Raw genomic sequence first — 20,494 nt, 5'->3', positions numbered from 1 at the left:
ATACGGCGTATTTTGATACAGAATTATACTGCTTTTTTGTGAAATTGTTGAACCCGGTTTTGCTGGATAAGATATTACTTAAACATGGTGAGCAAGTGTCGTTCCGTCATAGGGATGGTTCTGTTAGCAGTGTTACTGTCTCAAATGCTGAAATTACGTATACCACAGTTCGGGTTTACAATTTACCCCCTGAAGTTGACAACAGGTATCTTAAGGAAGCTTTGCTTGGTTATGGTACTGTTCGGTCAATTCGAAATGAACGTTGGTCTGCACAACATAAGCTGCAATGTTATAATGGTGTCAGATCAGTTGAAATGCATATTAAGTCTAATATACCGTCCCATCTGGTTGTATGTGGTTATCGTGTACATCTTACTTATGAGGGGCAGTTTGGTACATGTTTCCTATGTAATGAACATGGTCATGTTCGAGCTAATTGCCCTAAGCGGGTATTTGTGCTTAAAAATGGCCTAGCACAGCGCCGCAAATTAACGGTTGCCGATCTTGTGCCAGCAACTTCCTCCACTGTTTCCTATCTGCCTCCTGCAGTAGCTTCTTCACAACAGGTGTCACCCTCCCCTGATGCAGGTTTTCCTCCGCTACCCACTCGCCCAGACGTATCGGCTGCTCCTATACCGATTCCGTCTGTTTCCAACAACAAACGCCGTCGTGCTAGTGATACCGGTAGCACTGATGACGAAGCTGCTGTTTCGCAGCCGGTTTGCGAATCTCATGAGAGAATTCCAGAATCTCCCATGCCTGTTTCGGAATCTGTTCCCGCTGTCTCTCCTGCTTTGCCTGATGACGTCAAACTTGCTGCCATGCCGTCGGCGCAAGAGCCACAACATTCGGTCGAGGTATTGTTGACATCCCCACCGCCACAGGCATCACAACATGTTGACGACACTTCGGTGGAGACGGCTGTTTGTCGGAACACCGCTCCTAGAACTGCGCGCTCCGCATCAGCAGACTCCAAACCTATCTTACCACCTCCTACACTTCCAATACCTACACATTCTGAAACCGGTGCCGATGTTCCTGATGCAGTTTTCCCCTTGATGGCTCCTCCTTCTGACTCCTCTCGCCCTGCTAATCCTTCGGACGCTTTGGTTGACGTGCCTGATCTCGAACCCCCCACTCCGCCTGCTCTTGAATCTGGTGTGCATCAGATACGTCGTCGGGTGAAAGTGCCCCCAAATCTCCACGCGGTGCGGAAGAAACATAAGCATGCGAAGGACGACTCTGATTCCGTTGATTCTGGACAATCACCCTCTGCCATGTCTGATGTTGATGATATGGATGTAGTTGCTTCTAGTGTGGTGTAGTTTGGGTTCATTTCCCAGTTTTTGGTAGATGTTGCAGGCGTACACGTTCATTACCTTAAATATAAATGGCATTCAATCTGCTCTGAAGTTAGCGTCTCTGCAGCAGTTTATTTATGACTCTGCAGCTGATATTGTTTTCCTGCAGGAAGTCTCAGTTGCACACCTGTTTGTTCCTGGTTTTCGCACTATTATAAATTTTGCACCTGAGTTTTCTGCAGGTACTGCTTTCCTAATTCGTGACGGTATCCCCGTTACCGAAATTGAGCTTTTAGACTCGGGACGGGGCATTGGTTGTCGGTTATTTGACACGACCTTGGTTAACATTTACGCCCCCTCTGGTTCTAGCAAGCGGCAGGAAAGGTCTCGTTTTTATAAAGAGGATCTGATTTACCTTTTACGAAAAAATCCTGCGACCTTGATATTGGGAGGCGATTTTAATTGTGTGTTACAAGCTAAAGACCAATCCCCTCATTTTAATTATTGTTTCGAGCTACATTCTCTTGTACGTCAATTACGACTACGCGATGCGTGGGAGGTTAAACACCCCACGTTAGTTAAATTTACATTTTTTACTGCCACCTCAAGTAGTCGACTTGACCGATTGTATATTTCTGATCCCCTTAGTGTTTCTGTTTTAGATGTTATTCCAGCCAGTTTTACGGTTCATTGTGCCCTTGCTGTTATAATTAATTTGGAGCGTCAACCTCTTAAACTTTATAGGCCGCTGTGGAAATTAAATGTCTCCTTGCTCGATGACCCTGACATCGAACCTCTAATACAGACGGCGTGGGACATTTGTTTACGTTCTCTGCGATACTGTCCGTCTAAGCTTCACTGGTGGATCCACTGTGTGAAGCCAAAACTACGTCGCACTTTAATGTCCTACAGTTATAATAGAGCGCGAGATCAGAAACTGACTTTTGAGTATTACTATTCGGTGCTTCGCGAACTTTATGATAATTCTACAATGACATGTGCCCACCTTTCTGAGATTCGGAAAATTAAGGCCAAGCTTCTTAGTATTAAGCGGCCTTAGATGGAAGGATTGAAGATTAAATCTAAACCACCGTCCACGTTAGCACATGAAATGACTTCTATGTACCATCTGTTTCGTCACCACAAGAACCGTCGACGTGTATTGATTGACGGCCTTATGGCAGCTGATGGTCGCCGGCTTACCTTACAGAATCAAATAACCCATGAAATTACCTGCTACTATGAGACGTTATATACTGCGGCTGATTCTGATCAGATTGATGTTGACGAGATTTTAAATGCTATCCCATCAGTTTTAACAGAGGACCATAATGCGAAATTTTTAGCTCCTTTTACTGCAGACGAAATTTCAGCTTTCATTGCTTGTTCAGCATCTCACAAATCTCCTGGTCCTGATGGCCTACCTAAGGAGTTTTTTGTTCGCTTTTGGCATATTATAGGGCCTGTTTTTACGGATATTGTGAATGAAATCTTGAATGGTGGCACAATTCCAGCCGATTTCAAGAGAGGTACGGTTGTCCTGACACCTAAATCTGCTGGTTTGAAGACAGCTAGTGACTTTCGTCCTTTAACCCTTTTAAATTTTGACTATAAGACGGCCGCTAGGGCTGTTAATGCACGTCTATCCCTTTTGCTTACACCTGTGATACCTCCTTGTCAAAGCTGCTTTCCAGGGCGCTCCATATTGACGTCTCTGGCGGGGTATCGTGATGTCGTGTCGATTGTCGCTGTCACCAATATTTCCTGTGCGCTTTTATTTGTTGATTTTAGTAAGGCTTTTGATCGTGTGTCCCATTCATTTTTAGAGCTTCTGCTGCGCCGGCTCGGTTTTAATGAACAGGCGCTGCTGGTACTTAAGAATATGATGACTGGCATTTCTGCTAAGATTGACATTAATGGCCAGCTAACAAAGGTCATTGATATTCAACGTGGCTTCCCGCAAGGTAGTCCTTTATCCATGACCCTTTATGCTCTCTCCCTTCAACCACTCCTCACACGTCTCAACACGACACTTCGTGGTCTTACGATCTCTGGGGTTACCCAGACAGCAACAGCTTATGCTGATGATTTGGTTGTTTTGCTTCGTTCCACCACAGAAGTGCCGCAGTTGAAAATGGAAGTCGATAAATTTTCTGCGGCCTCAGGTTCTCGTATCAATCCCCGTAAAAGCAAGCTCCTGAATTTGCGGGGCTTTGAACGTGTGGTTGTTCCGTGGGTTACAGCTGTTGAACACCATACACATTTAGGTATCTATTTTGAACGTTGTCCTCTTCGGATGGCTGCAAAAAATTGGCAAGTGGCCATTTCCAAGCTGCAAGGTGTTTTATTAGAACACTCATGGCGTTCGATACCGCTACTGCAAAAAAAGCGTGTATTAGACACTTATGTTTTATGTAAAGTATATTACGTTGCTCAGTTGTTTCCGCTTTCCCGAATGCAGGGTGCAAAAATGGTCCAGCTTATTAACAGATATATTTGGCGGGGGCATATTTTTAAATTACGTTGTGATGTTCTTACGAAGCCGCGTCTTGAGGGCGGCTTGTCGTTCACAGATGTCCGTGTCAAGGCTGCTTCCCTTTATGTTAAGCGAACCCTCCATCTTTTATTATCTGAGTCCCCGACTGTTACTTCGCGATTATTCCATGTCGTTCGTCCTGACAGCTTGTCACCGCCCATTAACGTTGGGCCTCTAAATGAGAAGCTACGGCATGTTCGGGACTTCTACATAGAGATTAGTTACCTAGATCTCCATTTACAACGTCGTCCTGTTATTACTACGCTAACCCTGCTTGACAAATGGCCCCGGTCTTCTTCTTCCAACCCTATTGTTTTGCATAATCCCAGTTTTAATTGGCGTAACATATGGACGAATATTAGCTTACCCGTTCATTCAGCAACTGTTGCCTCCCTATGGTATAAGGTAGTTAATCAGCTGATTCCTACGAACGAACGCCTTCATCGTATAGGTTTATGTGTCTCTCCGCTTTGTCAAACGTGTAGTTGTGTTGATACACTCCAACACCGATTTACCTGCGCTGACCGTCATCGCATGTGGCACTGGCTGCGCCGACAATTGGCTTTACTCACCAGGAACTCCGAATCGGCATTTAAGACTGATATTCTCTGCTGGCCGGACACGGTTTTTTATCCCCGGACCAAGAACAACACAGTTATGTGGCTTCTTGGCCGTTACATTTTTGCAGTGGTTGATCATCATGGTATTACCGATTTTATTTCGTTTACTGGTTACATGCTTCATGAGTACTGGACGCAAAAGTCTTTCCCACACCTTAAGAGGGACTTTGCGAATATGCTTACTATTGTTTTCGAAAAGCAGGGAGTTGGTTAAGTTTCAATTTCTATTGATCGCTCCTGCGCCTGAATCATTAATGGAACCGGTATAGGGGCATACTGAGCTAACTTCATGACAAGGAAGACATTCTCGCTAGTTCTTAGGTACAATCTTGGCAGGAAGGCAAAATAACTGTTTTTGTAGACAACGCTTCATAAGTCCCGTGTTCACATATAAGTATCATAAGACTCCGAACCAAAGACAATTACAACGTATTGGTGACACTGTGCTACGGTGCAGGGAGGAGGAGACGTCATGGCCAGGCCTCGGCATACGACCCCTGCCCAACGCGCCTCCACCTACTTGCCCTGGGTCATTACAAAGGAAAAAAAAAGCAAAAAAAAATGGATAAAGCGTCGGACTTCGGATCTGAAGATTACAGGTTCGAATGCTGTCACGCTAGTGTTTTTCACGTTCTGAAAAAGAAACATACCGTTTTAATGTCACAATTGAACAGTACGAAACCGTCTGAATGTTGCTGTTGACCATTTCTTCCTTGGAGATGCTCTTGAGCTTGAAACACTCACAACAAGACCGGTGATAAAAAAAAAAAGAAGTGGTACAGCACTTGTCTAATAAACCAGGTGTCGTAAGTTCCATCCTCACATTAGAAAGATGAATTTTGGAAATCAGTTGCGCGTCGTGGCCGTATAGCAAACAGTATCTGTGATGACGAACAATTAGCGATAGGCCTTTTATTAAGAATTACTCTCAGATGTGATTTAGGCGAATGGCGCAGATAAAGCCTTTGCCAAAGCGGTACAGCATAAGGTGGGACGAGGCAGTCTGAATTACATTTTATAGATGTATTTCTCACAAATCTCAGAGCCTCTCGCGGTCGTCGTCGTCGTCGCCGCCGCCGCTTCTGCAGACGTAGCAAATGGCCAACGTAGCAAATGCGGCGAGGGACGCCCTGCCTTCGATTCCGAATGCACAAAGTGTGTGGTCTTGTTTCCCAGTCTATATTTGGTCGGTCACGTAAGAGGTTGAATGTAACGATTGGGTGGGAAAGAGCAAGGGGCAGCGGGTGTAGAACGAAAACACAAATCATCAGGGGTGTGAGCGTTTCGAGATGAGTAGTATATAAGTTGCAATTGGTCGTCAGTGACCGTGTGGCCTAATGCATAAGACGTCGGACTTCGGATCTGAAGATTACAGGTTCGAATGCTGTCACTATGGTGTTTTTCCAGTTCTGAAAAAAAAGAGATGGTAGAGCGCTCGCTTAGTGTGCGAGAGGTACTGGGATCGATACCCGGCGCCTCCAGAATTTTTAACACACCTACATGCGCACCTTGCCATGGAAGTGGAATAATTCCCAACCAGCAGAGGTGTGTAGGCAGATACAAGCGAACGATTAGCATCCGCAATTGGCAAGCATCGAAACTACTTGGAACTCATGTGTATATAACCGTGTCCTCGCCTTTGTACTCTGGTACCTTCGCTGCTATAAACCAACCAACCATCGTGTCCGTGCACATCAGAGTCGCAAAGAATGGAGCAGAGCCAGGCTTGGTCGTGTGTGCAGCCGTAGCTCATTTGGCAGATCGTTTCCTTAGCGTGTGAAAGGAGTCGGGTTCAAGCCCCGGCTCCTCCATGTTTTGTGGTCAGTGCATGGTAAGTGTTGGTCTCGGCGAACATAAAGGCACGCAAGAAGTTGCAAAACCAGCGTCACAGACTGATATGATGTAATGATGTATACTGTCATAAGGAGAGCAAGATGTAACTGTGGGGACCGGCTGTTATCGTGGTGTCATCGAGTGCAGATCTGTCTTAGGTATCACGGCTTAACGTCATTGAAGTCTAGAGAGTGGGCAACACGTACGTCTTGCTCGGAGCGGTGTCCGAACTCTATTTTCGACGTTATGCGTGCCACTTTCATTGTGGCCAACCACGATTCGATACAGAATGCACGAACCCTGAAAGACACCCTAACTGATACATAGAGAGTAGTGTTAGTCTGCAGAATAATGGGAGTGCAAGGGTCTGTGACGGTGATATGGCTGTATGTAGACCTATTAGTCAACGGGGGGGTGGGCGTAGTTCAGATGGTAGAGCGCTCGATTAGTGTGCGAGAGGTATTGGGATCGATACCCGGCGCCTCCAGAAGTTTTTAACACTCCTACATGCGCACCTTGCCATGGAAGTGGAATAATTCCCAACCAGCAGAGGTGTCTAGGCAGATACAAGAGAACGATTAGCATCCGCAATTGGCAAGCGTGCTTTTATTCGTGCGCAGGAAGCACCCTCCTCCCACACCTACACTTTATTTAGAAACAGTACAAATGTTCCCATAACATTCTCAAGCCTATGTCGGAAAGATCTGCCATGCGCCGAGTTCACGTAAATCCCACAGCACGTTCCCATTCTTTGCGTGCAGTCGGCTACTACTGGTGTTGCTGGTTGTGACTGCTGATAACAGATGCCGTAGTAATCAATTCATGGAGTGAGTTGTATGTTTTGTGATAGTCTGTCTCTGACAAGCAAGCACAGGTGATATAGGTGCGAACACAGGAAGCTTGCAGCACCTCGCTGCCAGCAGACACAGAGCAGCCACACTACGAGAGCGGCCTAAGCCGTAGGCGAAATGTGCTCATTCGCTTTGGCGCGACGTCGAACTATAAATGAGGCTGTCACTAGCGTGAGCGTCGTGTAAAGTCGGAAAAGTCGGCTGCATGGATGATTGCCAAGTTTGGGGAGCGTTTCGTAGTATGATCAGTGCAATGGAGACGCGGAAACTTGTTGTGTCCCAGTGTTTTGCAGTTGGACGACAAGAGTTTTACACAGTAGCAAAGAGCAAGGCACTGAGTTGGCATGAACGATGGAGAGCACAATGGGGCTCGAGATGTGCTTGTTACTTCAGGTGCTGTGTGATTGTCGACAAGGAGTGAAGTGGACCAATTTGTGACCGCCCTTTCAATTTAAGACGTTCAAAACAGACGGAATTTGCATTCGTAATACCAGAGCATCGAAACTACTTGGAACTCTTGTGTATATGAACGTGTCCGCGCCTTTGTACTCTGGTACCTTCGCTGCTACAAACCAACCAACCATCGTATCCGTGCACATCAGAGTCGCAAAGAATGGAGAATAGCCAGGCTTGGTCGTGTGTGCAGCCGTAGCTCAGTTGGCAGATCGTTCGCTTAGCGTGTGAAAGGTGTCGGATTCAAGCACCGGCTCCTCCATGTTTTGTTGTCAGTGCATGGTAAGTGTTGGTCTCGGCGAACATAAAGGCACGCAAGAACTTGCAAAACCAGCGTCACAGACTGATATGATGTATACTGTCATAAGGAGAGCAAGATGTAAGTGTGGGGACCGGCTGTTATCGTGGTGTCATCGAGTGCAGATCTGTCTTAGGTATCACGGCTTAACGTCATTGAAGTCTAGAGAGTGGACAACACGTACGTCTTACTCAGAGCGGTGTCCGAACTCTATTTTCGGCGTTATGCGTGCCACTTTCATTGTGGCCAACTACGATTCGATACAGAATGCACGAAACCTGAAAGACACCCTCACTGATACATAGAGAGTAGTATTTGTCTGCGGAATAATGGGAGTGCAAGGGTCTGTGACGTTGATATGGCTGTATGTAGACCTATTAGTCAACGGGTGGGTCGGCGTAGCTCAGATGGTAGAGCGCTCGCTTAGTGTGCGAGAGGTACTGGGATCGATACCTGGCGCCTCCAGAACTTTTAACACTCCTACATGCGCACCTTGCCATGGAAGTGGTATAATTCCCAACCAGCAGAGGTGTCTAGGCAGATACAAGCGAACGATTAGCATCCGCAATTGGCAAGCGTGCTTTTATTCGTGCGCAGGAAGCACCCTCCTCCCACACCTACACTTAATTTAGAAACAGTACAAATGTTCCCATAACATTCTCATGCCTACGTCGGAAAGATCTGCCTTGCGCCGAGTTCACGTAAATCCCACTGCACGTTCCCATTCTTTGCGTGCAGTCGGCTACTACTGGTGTTGCTGGTTGTGACTGCTGATAACAGATGCCGTAGTAATCAATTCATGGAGTGAGTTGTATGTTTTGCGTTAGTCTGTCTTTGACAAGCAAGCACAGGTGATATAGGTGCGATCACAGGAAACTTGCAGACCCTCGCTGCCTGCAGACACAGAGCAGCCACACTACGAGAGCGGCCTAAGCCGTAGGCGAAATGTGCTCATTCGCTTTGGCGCGACGTCGAACTATAAATGAGGCTGTCACTAGCGTGAGCGTCGTGTAAAGTCGGAAAAGTCGGCTGTATGGGTGATTGCCAAGTTTGAGGAGCGTTTCGTAGTATGATCAGTGCAATGGAGACGCGGAAACTTGTTGTGTCCCAGTGTTTTGCAGTTGGACGACAAGAGTTTTACACAGTAGCAAAGAGCAAGGCACTGAGTTGGCATGAACGATGGAGAGCACAATGGGGCTCGAGATGTGCTTGTTACCTCAGGTGCTGTGTGATTGTCGACAAGGAGTTAAGTGGACCAATTTGTGACCGCCCTTTCAATTTAAGACGTTAAAAACAGACGGAATTTGCATTCGTAATACCAGAGCATCGAAACTACTTGGAACTCTTGTGTATATGAACGTGTCCGCGCCTTTGTACTGTGGTACCTTCGCTGCTACAAACCAACCAACCATCGTGTCCGTGCACATCAGAGTCGCAAAGAATGGAGAATAGCCAGGCTTGGTCGTGTGTGCAGCCGTAGCTCAATTGGCAGATCGCTCGCTTAGCGTGTGAAAGGTGTCGGGTTCAAGCCCCGGCTTCTCCATGTTTTGTGGTTAGTACATGGTAAGTGTTGGTCTCGGTAAACATAAAAGCACGCAAGAAGTTGCAAAACCTGCGTCACAGACTGATATGATGTATACTGTCATAAGGAGAGCAAGATGTAAGTGTGGGGACCGGCTGTTATCGTGGTGTCATCGAGTGCAGATCTGTCTTAGGTATCACGGCTTAACGTCATTGAAGTCTAGAGAGTGGACAACACGTACGTCTTACTCAGAGCGGTGTCCGAACTCTATTTTCTACGTTATGCGTGCCACTTTCATTGTGGCCAACTACGATTCGATACAGAATGCACGAAACCTGAAAGACACCCTCACTGATACATAGAGAGTAGTGTTTGTCTGCGGAATAATGGGAGTGCAAGGGTCTGTGACGTTGATATGGCTGTATGTAGACCTATTAGTCAACGGGTGGGTGGGCGTAGCTCGGATGGTAGAGCGCTCGCTTAGTGTGCGAGAGGTACTGGGATCGATACCTGGCGCCTCCAGAATTTTTAACACTCCTACATGCGCACCTTGCCATGGAAGTGGAATAATTCCCAACCAGCAGAGGTGTCTAGGCAGATACAAGCGAACGATTAGCATCCGCAATTGGCAAGCGTGCTTTTATTCGTGCGTAGGAAGCACCCTCCTCCCACACCTACACTTAATTTAGAAACAGTGCAAATGTTCCCATAAGATTCTCTAGCCTACGTCGGAAAGATCTGCCTTGCGCCGAGTTCACGTAAATCCCACTGCACGTTCCCATTCTTTGCGTGTAGTCGGCTACTACTGGTGTTGCTGGTTGTGACTTCTGATAACAGATGCCGTAGCAATCAATTCATGGAGTGAGTTGTATGTTTTGCGTTAGTCTGTCTTTGACAAGCAAGCACAGGTGATATAGGTGCGATCACAGGAAACTTGCAGCCCCTCGCTGCCTGCAGACACAGAGCAGCCACACTAGGAGAGCGGCCGAAGCCGTAGGCGAAATGTGCTCATTCGCTTTGGCGCGAAGTCGAACTATAAATGAGGCTCTCACTAGCGTGAGCGTCGTGTAAAGTCGGAAAAGTCGGCTGCATGGGTCACTGCCAAGTTTGGGGAGCGTTTCGTAGTATGATCAGTGCAATGGAGACGCGGAAACTTGTTGTGTCCCAGTGTTTTGCATTTGGACGACAAGAGTTTTACACAGTAGCAAAGAGCAAGGCACTGAGTTGGCATGATCGATGGAGAGCACAATGCGGCTCGAGATGTGCTTGTTACAACAGGTGCTGTGTGATTGTCGACAAGGAGTGAAGTGGACCAATTTGTGACCGCCCTTTCAATGTAAGACGTTAAAAACAGACGGAATTTGCATTTGTAATACCAGAGCATCGAAACTACTTGGAACTCTTGTGTATATGAACGTGTCCGCGCCTTTGTACTCTGGTACCTTCGCTGCTACAAACCAACCAACCATCGTGTCCGTGCACATCAGAGTCGCTAAGAATGGAGAATAGCCAGGCTTGGTCGTGTGTGCAGCCGTAGCTCAATTGGCAGATCGCTCGCTTAGCGTGTGAAAGGTGTCGGGTTCAAGCCCCGGCTTCTCCATGTTTTGTGGTTAGTACATGGTAAGTGTTGGTCTCGGCGAACATAAAGGCACGCAAGAACTTGCAAAACCTGCGTCACAGACTGATATGATGTATACTGTCATAAGGAGAGCAAGATGTAAGTGTGGGGACCGGCTGTAATCGTGGTGTCATCGAGTGCAGATCTGTCTTAGGTATCACGGCTTAACGTCATTGAAGTCTAGAGAGTGGACAACACGTACGTCTTACTCAGAGCGGTGTCCGAACTCTATTTTCTACGTTATGCGTGCCACTTTCATTGTGGCCAACTACGATTCGATACAGAATGCACGAAACCTGAAAGACACCCTCACTGATACATAGAGAGTAGTGTTTGTCTGCGGAATAATGGGAGTGCAAGGGTCTGTGACGTTGATATGGCTGTATGTAGACCTATTAGTCAACGGAGGGGTGGCCGTAGCTCAGATTGTAGAGCGCTCGCTTAGTGTGCGAGAGGTACTGGGATCGATACCCGGCGCCTCCAGAATGTTTTACACTCCTACATTTGCACCTTGCCATGGAAGTAGAATAATTCCCAACCAGCAGAGGTGTCTAGGCAGATACAAGCGAACGATTAGCATCCGCAATTGGCAAGCGTGGTTTTATTCGTGCGCAGGAAGCACCCTCCTCCCACACCTACACTTAATTTAGAAACAGTGCAAATGTTCCTATAAGATTCTCAAGCCTACGTCGGAAAGATCTGCCTTGCGCCGAGTTCACGTAAATCCCACTGCACGTTCCCATTCTTTGCGTGCAGTCGGCTACTACTGGTGTTGCTGGTTGTGACTGCTGATAACAGATGCCGTAGCACTCAATTCATGGAGTGAGTTGTATGTTTTGCGTTAGTCTGTCTTTGACAAGCAAGCACAGGTGATATAGGTGCTATCACAGAAAGCTTGCAGCCCCTCGCTGCCTGCAGACACAGAGCAGCCACACCAGGAGAGCGTCCTAAGCCGTAGGCGAAATGTGCTCATTCGCTTTGGCGCGAAGTCGAACTATAAATGAGGCTGTCACTAGCGTGAGCGTCGTGTAAAGTCGGAAAAGTCGGCTGCATGGGTGATTGCCAAGTTTGGGGAGCGTTTCGTTGTATGATCAGTGCAATAGAGACGCGGAAACTTGTTGTGTCCCAGTGTTTTGAAGTTGGACGACAAGAGTTTTACACAGTAGCAAAGAGCAAGGCACTGAGTTGGCATGAACGATGGAGAGCACAATGGGGCTCGAGATGTGCTTCTTACCTCAGGTGCTGTGTGATTGTCGACAAGGAGTGAAGTGGACCTATTTGTGACCGCCCTTTCAATTTAAGACGTTAAAAACAGACGGAATTTGCATTCGTAATACCAGAGCATCGAAACTACTTGGAACTCTTGTGTATATGAACGTGTCCGCGCCTTTGTACTCTGGTACCTTCGCTGCTACAAACCAACCAAACATCGGGTCCGTGCACATCAGAGTCGCAAAGAATGGTGAAATGCCAGGCTTGGTCCTGTGTGCAGCCGTAGCTCAGTTGGCAGATCGTTCGCTTAGCATGTGAAAGGTATCGGGTTCAAGCCCCGGCTCCTCCATGTTTTGTGGTCAGTGCATGGTAAGTGTCGGTCTCGGCGAACATAAAGACACGCAAGAAGTTGTAAAACCAGCGTCACAGACTGATATGATGTATACTGTGATAAGGAGAGCAAGATGTAAGTGTGGGGACCGGCTGTTATCGTGGTGTCATCGAGTGCAGATCTGTCTTAGGTATCACGGCTTAACGTCATTGAAGTCTAGAGAGTGGACAACACGTACGTCTTACTCAGAGCGGTGTCCGAACTCTATTTTCTACGTTATGCGTGCCACTTTCATTGTGGCCAACTACGATTCGATACAGAATGCACGAAACCTGAAAGACACCCTCACTGATACATAGAGAGTAGTGTTTGTCTGCGGAATAATGGGAGTGCAAGGGTCTGTGACGTTGATATGGCTGTATGTAGACCTATTAGTCAACGGGGAGGTGGCCGTAGCTCAGATTGTAGAGCGCTCGCTTAGTGTGCGAGAGGTTCTGGGATCGATACCCGGCGCCACCAGAATTTTTTACACTCCTACATGAGCACCTTGCCATGCAAGTGGAATAATTCCCAACCAGCAGAGGTGTCTAAGCAGATACAAGCGAACGATTAGCATCCGCAATTGGCAAGCGTGCTTTTATTCGTGCGCAGGAAGCACCCTCCTCCCACACCTACACTTAATTTAGAAACAGTGCAAATGTTCCCATAAGATTCTCAAGCCTACGTCGGAAAGATCTGCCTTGCGCCGAGTTCACGTAAATCCCACAGCACGTTCCCATTCTTTGCGTGCAGTCGGCTACTACTGGTGTTGCTGGTTGTGACTGCTGATAACAGATGCCGTAGCAATCAATTCATGGAGTGAGTTGTATGTTTTGTGATAGTCTGTCTCTGACAAGCAAGCACAGGTGATATAGGTGCGAACACAGGAAGCTTGCAGCCCCTCGCTGCCTGCAGACACAGAGCAGCCACACTATGAGAGCGGCCTAAGCCGTAGGCGAAATGTGCTCATTCGCTTTGGCGGCGAAGTCGAACTATAAATGAGGCTGTCACTAGCGTGAGCGTCGTGTAAAGTCGGAAAAGTCGGCTGCATGGGTGATTGCCAAGTTTGGGGAGCGTTTCGTAGTATGATCAGTGCAATGGAGACGCGGAAACTTGTTGTGTCCCAGTGTTTTGCAGTTGGACGACAAGAGTTTTACACAGTAGCAAAGAGCAAGGCACTGAGTTGGCATGAACGATGGAGAGCACAATGGGGCTCGAGATGTGCTTGTTACCTCAGGTGCTGTGTGATTGTCGACAAGGAGTGAAGTGGACAAATTTGTGACCGCCCTTTCAATTTAAGACGTTAAAAACAGACGGAATTTGCATTCGTAATACCAGAGCATCGAAACAACTTGGAACTCTTGTGTATATGAACGTGTCCGCGCCTTTGTACTCTGGTACCTTCGCTGCTACAAACCAACAAACCATTGTGTCCGTGCACACCAGAGTCGCAAAGAATGGAGAATAGCCAGGCTTGGTCGTGTGTGCAGCCGTAGCTCCGTTGGCAGATCGTTCGCTTAGCGTGTGAAAGGTATCGGGTTCAAGCACCGGCTACTCCATGTTTTGTGGTCAGTGCATGGTAAGTGTCGGTCTCGGCGAACATAAAGGCACGCAAGAAGTTGTAAAACCAGCGTCACAGACTGATATGATGTATACTGTCATAAGGAGAGCAAGATGTAAGTGTGGGGACCGGCTGTTATCGTGGTGTCTTCGAGTGCAGATCTGTCTTAGGTATCACGGCTTAACGTCATTGAAGTCTAGAGAGTGGACAACACGTACGTCTTACTCAGAGCGGTGTCCGAACTCTATTTTCTACGTTATGCGTGCCACTTTCATTGTGGCCAACTACGATTCGATACAGAATGCACGAAACCTGAAAGACACCCTCACTGATACGTAGAGAGTAGTGTTTGTCTGCGGAATAATGGGAGTGCAAGGGTCTGTGACGTTGATATGGCTGTATGTAGACCTATTAGTCAACGGGGGGGTGGCCGTAGCTCAGATTGTAGAGCGCTAGTTTAGTGTGTGACAGGTACTGGGATCGATACCCGGCGCCTCCAGAATTTTTTACACACCTACATGCGCACCTTGCCATGGAAGTGGAATAATTCCCAACCAGCAGAGGTGTCTAGGCAGATACAAGCGAACGATTAGCATCCGCAATTGGCAAGCGTGCTTTTATTCGTGCGCAGGAAGCACCCTCCTCCCACACCTACACTTCATCTAGAAACAGTGCAAATGTTCCCATAAGATTCTCAAGCCTACGTCAGAAAGATCTGCCTTGCGCCGAGTTCACGTAAATCCCACTGCACGTTCCCATTCTTTGCGTGCAGTCGGATACTACTGGTGTTGCTGGTTGTGACTGCTGATAACAGATGCCGTAGCAAACAATTCATGGAGTGAGTTGTATGTTTTGCGTTAGTCTGTCTTTGACAAGCAAGCACAGGGGATATAGGTGCGAACACAGGAAGCTTGCAGGCCCCTCGCTGCCTGCAGACACAGAGCAGCCACACTATGAGAGCGGCCTAAGCCGTAGGCGAAATGTGCTCATTCGCTTTGGCGCGAAGTCGAACTATAAATGAGGCTGTCACTAGCGTGAGCGTCGTGCAAAGTCAGAAAAGTCGGCTGCATGGGTGATTGCCAAGTTTGGGGAGCGTTTCGTAGTATGATCAGTGCAATGGCGACGCGGAAACTTGGTGTGTCCCAGTGTTTTGCAGTTGGACGACAAGAGTTTTACACAGTAGCAAAGAGCAAGGCACTGAGTTGGCATGAACGATGGAGAGCACAATGGGGCTCGAGATGTGCTTGTTACCTCAGGTGCTGTGTGATTGTCGACAAGGAGTGCAGTGGACCAATTTGTGACCGCCCTTTCAATTTAAGACGTTAAAAACAGACGGAATTTGCATTCGTAATACCAGAGCATCGAAACTACTTGGAACTCTTGTGTATATGAACGTGTCCGCGCCTTTGTACTCTGGTACCTTCGCTGCTACAAACCAACCAACCATCGTGTCCGTGCACATCAGAGTCGCAAAGAATGGAGAATAGCCAGGCTTGGTCGTGTGTGTAGCCGTAGCTCCGTTGGCAGATCGTTCGCTTAGCGTGTGAAGGGTATCGGGTTCAAGCACCGGCTCCTCCATGTTTTGTGGTCAGTGCATGGTAAGTGTCGGTCTCGGCGAACATAAAGACACGCAAGAAGTTGTAAAACCAGCGTCACAGACTGATATGATGTATACTGTCATAAGGAGAGCAAGATGTAAGTGTGGGGACCGGCTGTTATCGTGGTGTCATCGAGTGCAGATCTGTCTTAGGTATCACGGCTTAACGTCATTGAAGTCTAGAGAGTGGTCAACACGTACGTCTTACTCAGAGCGGTGTCCGAACTCTATTTTCTACGTTATGCGTGCCACTTTCATTGTGGCCAACTACGATTCGATACAGAATGCACGAAACCTGAAAGACACCCTCACTGATACGTAGAGAGTAGTGTTTGTCTGCGGAATAATGGGAGTGCAAGGGTCTGTGACGTTGATATGGCTGTATGTAGACCTATTAGTCAACGGGGGGGTGGCCGTAGCTCAGATTGTAGAGCGCTAGCTTAGTGTGTGACAGGTACTGCGATCGATACCCGGCGCCTCCAGAATTTTTTACACACCTACATGCGCACCTTGCCATGGAAGTGGAATAATTCCCAACCAGCAGAGGTGTCTAGGCAGATACAAGCGAACGATTAGCATCCGCAATTGGCAAGCGTGCTTTTATTCGTGCGCAGGAAGCACCCTCCTCCCACACCTACACTTAATCTAGAAACAGTGCAAATGTTCCCATAAGATTCTCAAGCCTACGTCAGAAAGATCTGCCTTGCGCCGAGTTCACGTAAATCCCACTGCACGTTCCCATTCTTTGCGTGCAGTCGGATACTACTGGTGTTGCTGGTTGTGACTGCTGATAACAGATGCCGTAGCAATCAATTCATGGAATGAGTTGTATGTTTTGCGTTAGTCTGTCTTTGACAAGCAAGCACAGGTGATATAGGTGCGATCACAGGAAGCTTGCAGCCCCTCGCTGCCTGCAGACACAGAGCAGCCACACTAGGAGAGCGGCCTAAGCCGTAGGCGAAATGTGCTCATTCGCTTTGGCGCGAAGTCGAACTATAAATAAGGCTGTCACTAGCGTGAGTGTCGTGTAAAGTCGGAAAAGTCGGCTGCATGGGTGATTGCCAAGTTTGGGGAGCGTTTCGTAGTATGATCAGTGCAATGGAGACGCGGAAACTTGTTGTGTCCCAGTGTTTTAAAGTTGGACGACAAGAGTTTTACACAGTAGCAAAGAGCAAGGCACTGAGTTGGCATGATCGATGGAGAGCACAATGGGGCTCGAGATGTGCTTGTTACCTCAGGTGCTGTGTGATTGTCGATAAGGAGTGAAGTGGACCAATTTGTGACCGCCCTTTCAATTTAAGACGTTAAAAACAGACGGAATTTGCATTCGTAATACCAGAGCATCGAAACAACTTGGAACTCTTGTGTATATGAACGTGTCCGCGCCTTTGTACTCTGGTACCTTCGCTGCTACAAACCAACAAACCATCGTGTCCGTGCACACCAGAATCGCAAAGAATGGAGAATAGCCAGGCTTGGTCGTGTGTGCAGCCGTAGCTCCGTTGGCAGATCGCTCGCTTAGCGTGTGAAAGGTATCGGGTTCAAGCACCGGCTTAACGTCATTGAAGTCTAGAGAGTGGACAACACGTACGTCTTACTCAGAGCGGTGTCCGAACTCTATTTTCTACGTTATGCGTGCCACTTTCATTGTGGCCAACTACGATTCGATACAGAATGCACGAAACCTGAAAGACACCCTCACTGATACATAGAGAGTAGTGTTTGTCTGCGGAATAATGGGAGTGCAAGGGTCTGTGACGTTGATATGACTGTATGTAGCACTACTATTTATCGGGGGGGTGGGCGTAGCTCAGATGGTAGAGCGCTCGCTTAGTGTGCGAGAGGTACTGGGATCGATACCCGGCGCCTCCAGAATGTTTTACACTCCTACATGCGCCCCTTGCCATATAAGTGGAATAATTCCCAACCAGCAGAGGTGTCTAGGCAGATACAAGCGAACGATTAGCATCCGCAATTGGCAAGCGTGCTTTTATTCGTGCGCAGGAAGCACCCTCCTCCCACACCTACACTTAATTTAGAAACAGTGCAAATGTTCCCATAAGATTCTCAAGCCTACGTCGGAAAGATCTGCCTTGCGCCGAGTTCACGTAAATCCCACTGCACGTTCCCATTCTTTGCGTGCAGTTGGCTACTACTGGTGTTGCTGGTTGTGACTGCTGATAACAGATGCCGTAGCAATCAATTCATGGAGTGAGTTGTATGTTTTGCGTTAGTCTGTCTTTGACAAGCAAGCACAGGTGATATAGGTGCGAACACAGGAAGCTTGCAGCCCCTCGCTGCCTGCAGACACAGAGCAGCCACACTATGAGAGCGGCCTAAGCCGTAGTCGAAATGAGCTCATTCGCTTTGGCGGCGAAGTCGAACTATAAATGAGGCTGTCACTAGCGTGAGCGTCGTGTAAAGTCGGAAAAGTCGGCTGCATGGGTGATTGCCAAGTTTGGGGAGCGTTTCGTAGTATGATCAGTGCAATGGAGACGCGGAAACTTGTTGTGTCCCAGTGTTTTGCAGTTGGACGACAAGAGTTTTACACAGTAGCAAAGAGCAAGGCACTGAGTTGGCTTGAACGATGGAGAGCACAATGGGGCTCGAGATGTGCTTGTTACCTCAGGTGCTGTGTGATTGTCGACAAGGAGTGAAGTGGACCAATTTGTGACCGCCCTTTCAATTTAAGACGTTAAAAACAGACGGAATTTGCATTCGTAATACCAGAGCATCGAAACTACTTGGAACTCTTGTGGTTATGAACGTGTCCGCGCCTTTGTACTCTGGTACCTTCGCTGCTACAAACCAACCAACCTTCGGGTCCGTGCACATCAGAGTCGCAAAGAATGGTGAATAGCCAGGCTTGGTCGTGTGTGCAGCCGTAGCTCCGTTGGCAGATCGTTCGCTTAGCGTGTGAAAGGTATCGTGTTCAAGCCCCGGCTCCTCCATGTTTTGTGGTCAGTGCATGGTAAGTGTCGGTCTCGGCGAACATAAAGGCACGCAAGAAGTTGTAAAACCAGCGTCACAGACTGATATGATGTATACTGTGATAAGGAAAGCAAGATGTAAGTGTGGGGACCGGCTGTTATCGTGGTGTCATCGAGTGCACATCAGTCTTAGGTATCACGGCTTAACGTCATTGAAGTCTAGAGAGTGGACAACACGTACGTCTTACTCAGAGCGGTGTCCGAACTCTATTTTCTACGTTATGCGTGCCACTTTCATTGTGGCCAACTACGATTCGATACAGAATTAACGAAACCTGAAAGACACCCTCACTGATACATTGAGAGTAGTGTTTGTCTGCGGAATAATGGGAGTGCAAGGGTCTGTGACGTTAATATGGCTGTATGTAGACCTATTACTCAACGGGTGGGTGGGCGTAGCTCAGATTGTAGAGCGCTCGCTTAGTGTGGGAGAGGTACTGGGATCGATACCCGGCGCCTCCAGAATTTTTTACACTCCTACATGCACACCTTGAGATGCAAGTGGAATAATTCACAACCAGCAGAGGTGTCTAGGCAGATACAAGCGAACGATTAGCATCCGCAATTGGCAAGCGTGCTTTTATTCGTGCGTAGGAAGCACCCTCCTCCCACACCTACACTTAATTTAGAAACAGTGCAAATGTTCCCATAAGATTCTCAAGCCTACGTCGGAAAGATCTGCCTTGCGCCGAGTTCACGTAAATCCCACTGCACGTTCCCATTCTTTGCGTGCAGTCGGCTACTACTGGTGTTGCTGGTTGTGACTGCTGATAACAGATGCCGTAGCAAACAATTCATGGAGTGACTTGTATGTTTTGCGTTAGTCTGTCTTTGACAAGCAAGCACAGGGGATATAGGTGCGAATACAGGAAGCTTGCAGCCCCTCGCTGCCTGCAGACACAGAGCAGCCACACTATGAGAGCGGCCTAAGCCGTAGGCGAAATGTGCTCATTCGCTTTGGCGCGAAGTCGAACTATAAATGAGGCTGTCACTAGCGTGAGCGTCGTGTAAAGTCGGAAAAGTCGGCTGCATGGGTGATTGCCAAGTTTGGGGAGCGTTTCGTAGTATGATCAGTGCAATGGAGACGCGGAAACTTGTTGTGTCCCAGTGTTTTGCAGTTGGACGACAAGAGTTTTACACAGTAGCAAAGAGCAAGGCACAGAGTTGGCTTGAACGATGGAGAGCACAATGGGGCTCGAGATGTGCTTCTTACCTCAGGTGCTGTGTGATTGTCGACAAGGAGTGAAGTGGACCAATTTGTGACCGCCCTTTCAATTTAAGACGTTAAAAACAGACGGAATTTGCATTCGTAATACCAGAGCATCGAAACTACTTGGAACTCTTGTGTATATGAACGTGTCCGCGCCTTTGTACTCTGGTACCTTCGTTGCTTCAAACCAAGCAACCATCGTGTCCGTGCACATCAGAGTCGCAAAGAATGGAGAATAGCCAGGCTTCGTCGTGTGTGCAGCCGTAGCTCAATTGGCAGATCGCTCGCTTAGCGTGTGAAAGGTGTCGGGTTCAAGCCCCGGCTTCTCCATGTTTTGTGGTCAGTGCATGGTAAGTGTTGGTCTCGGCGAACATAAAGGCACGCAAGAAGTTGCAAAACCAGCGTCACAGACTGATATGATGTATACTGTCATAAGGAGAGCAAGATGTAAGTGTGGGGACCGGCTGTTATCGTGGTGTCATCGAGTGCAGATCTGTCTTAGGTATCACGGCTTAACGTCAT

This window comes from Schistocerca gregaria, unplaced genomic scaffold (genome assembly GCF_023897955.1).
Source record: "Schistocerca gregaria isolate iqSchGreg1 unplaced genomic scaffold, iqSchGreg1.2 ptg000180l, whole genome shotgun sequence".
In the NCBI taxonomy this organism is placed as follows: Eukaryota; Metazoa; Arthropoda; class Insecta; order Orthoptera; family Acrididae; genus Schistocerca; species Schistocerca gregaria.
Note: the sequence above shows the minus strand (reverse complement) of the source record.